The sequence below is a fragment of the Loa loa genome, assembly GCF_000183805.2.
Source record: "Loa loa unplaced genomic scaffold supercont3.648, whole genome shotgun sequence".
Taxonomy (NCBI): Eukaryota; Metazoa; Nematoda; class Chromadorea; order Rhabditida; family Onchocercidae; genus Loa; species Loa loa.
Window position 1 is genome coordinate 5,790 of NW_018108828.1, and position 3,271 is coordinate 9,060.

Here is a 3,271-nt window from a genome sequence, read left to right on the forward strand (position 1 = left end):
TTTTTTCCATTTCTTAATTGTAATTCAATTATAATCCTTGTCATTTCGAATTCATTCGGTTCATCTGCGATAGTTCGAATATTGCATATAATAGCTTACTTATTATTGATCATTTCATGCTTCCTTGTATTTGCAAATGAACTTTAACCTTAGGAGCTTCAACTTTAACTATTAATCTTTAACTTTCTTGAGATAATAAATCAATCGTTAATCTTTAACTCCCTCAAGATAATAAATCTGTAAAGCAAAATAGTACTATTAATAAAACATTTCGAACGTATTTTGTTTTTGTTTTTTTCAAGGAAAGAGAGGATTCAGGGGATGAAAAGAGAATATTTTTCTTTTTAAAAAGAAAATACAATCAGAAGCAACTTTGAAATACTTTAATTTGATTGAATTTAATTTGATTTAATTGAGTTAAAATACTTAATGGTTTGTACTTTTTGACCAAATAAATTTCAATTCCCCTTAATTAGTTGTGGTTTTCAATAATTTTGAAATGTTCTCGTAATTCTCAACTTATTCTCATTGATGATTCCGTATATCACCCTAATAAATAGATGTCACCTATCTGCGATCTAATCGTTCAACATCATCCACTCATTATTTACGTTTATCATTTCGTTTAATCGACAATTTGCAAAATCATTTCAACCAGTTTTTGATCAATAATTGACAATCATCTCAATAAACAATTTTATCACAAAAGTATGCTTTTCATCTTTTTCTTATAGTATTTCTTCAAATTTATTACAACAAATTTGATGACTTGAAGTGATAAGTGATAAAGTGATAAGTAAATAAGTAAAAGTGATAAGTGATAAAAGCACTTGTGGTGTTATTTGTGGCGTAAAAATTGATAGAAATTCGAAAGGCAAGCTTAATAATATCATTTGTAAATAATTATTGGGAAAATTTTAACCAAATCATATTTTTCACTTTCATTTATTTACTAGATGAATTTAAAAATTTAGACTAAAATAAAAATAAAAATTAAATTAAAAAACAAAAACTAAATAAAATAAAAAAATTTTTCATTGTGTCAAAAAAACATTTTTGTCTTTAGTAACCTAATCAAATGATTTTACCATATGATTCAATTTTAAATCAAATTTTAATTAAGATTTGACAATCTTTTTCTATGAAAGACTGATATTTATTGCTATAATTAGAAAATTTTTTGCTGTACTGAAAGATAACAAAAGATGACAACATTTATTCCTTTTTTAAGACTTCATTCTAAATTTCAATTTTATTTAAAAAACAAAAATTTATAGCACAATTAAACGATGTTTACATTGTCATTGTTGATGCACTCAATCATATCAATAATAATGTATTTGGCTGGCATGACAATTAGCATACACATATGGTATTTATTCCCAAAAAAAGTAAGTATACGGAAAAATAAGTAAATTTAGATCGAATCTTTAATTTCCTCCTAAATTTTCACTTTAATTTAATTGTACAAAATTTCAAAATTTTAATTTTTATGAAACAAATAGTTTAGAAAACAATGAATCAAATCTTTTTTTTCCTCCTTTTTTTTTATTTTTCAGCCGTTACTAAAAGTTCAAAGTGGTGAATATAGAGAACCTGAAAATAATGTAGTCCGAATAGCAATCAATGATCTCAAAATATTAATAGCATGAAATTAAACTTCCGAAATAACATGGTATGACAATAAACACGTTTGAATGTAGTTAAATTAATAGACTTTAGCTGAATTCACGTATACTTGTTCATCTTATTGAATTATATGCTTTAGTGAAGTTTTTGAAAATCAAAAAAATTTAAACAATTTTTAATTTTTGAAAATTTTTTTTTTTTTTACAGTGGATGAACTTGTTTATTCACAATTATTTCAATAAATTGTAATACTAAATGTTTATTGACTACTGTTCTATTTTTTAAGTTATCAAATTTTGAATTATTTATAACATTCATTAAATCATTATCAATAGATTGTTTCGTGCTTTTATTTCCCTCTTTAACAATTGTCGTTTGTCGTTTGTCATTTGAAGTCATTTGTCGTTGAAATTGCGAGGAGAACCAATGAATCAATAATCGCTTTGATACTGCTGATATAATGTATTGTATGTGTAGATAAATTGTGCCAGTATGTAAGCTAGTATTGTGGTCCCATTGTGCTTATGTGCTCTAGTAAAGGTGGTAATTGTGAAGAGTTGTGTCAGGATCTCTCGATTCGAAGAAGAAGAGGATCTTGATCACTAAAATTATTTGGAAAGATGTATTTCATCGAGGTCGGTTGGATATACAATGTCGGGGTCATTTGGTCTTCTTTGTTCTTCGTAATTGCAAGCTCGTTAATAAAGTTATTTTAATAAAGGTTTAATTGCCCAAGTTTGAGGGGCAGAAAGAACTCTCAGTCTTTGTCACGGTTGAAGAAAATCGGCGACAAATCTGGTCCAACCAGGCCGGACTCAAACCAGCGACCTAAGAATTTGATCAGAAAGGGAGTTTTATCCAATCAAGAAAGAAGCGACGAAGAGAATAATTTTTATTCGGATCAGCTCATAACATTTTATCATTTGAAGTCACTTGATAATTACTCAATGATTCAATGATTTACATAGAAGTGTTAACAATGAATCCTTTTTTTGAAGTCACTTGATAATGATTCAGTGATTCACATAGAAGTGATAATGATATACTTCTCGTCAAATTCATCTTGTCCAACTTTTATTCTGGATGTTCTTGAAAAAATTCATTTCTGTCAAGAAATAAAAATGCATCATACTGTTTTTTATGCCATCACTTTACTTTTTTTAAAAAAAAAAGAAAAGTTTTTAGCACCAGTAATTGATTGAAGATAGCCAATGGCTCAAAACATTCAAAAAGCCACGTTTAATGTGAAATGTTGGGATTAACTCGAAAAAATAATTCACAAATTTCTTATGATCTTGGAAAGTTTAAAGCAAAGAAACCATTTTCAAAATATTTTTTAAGATAACTTTTAAAAAGGTTTGTTTTACAAGGATACTGAATTTAACATGCATATGCATACACATATACATATGTATTTGTATTAAAAAAAAAAAAAATGCATATACATAGATGGAAAATGCCTTCGGCAAGAGATTGACAAGAAATTACGCGGACAACAACACAATTGTTCCTTTACTTCCGGAAATTTACACAAACACTTTCTAATAGTTTCTTCATTTTTCCCTTTTCCGAATGTGTGTATGATGGCTATTTCATAGCTATTTAGCAATTTCATAATAATAAAACTGAAACGTTTCAAGTT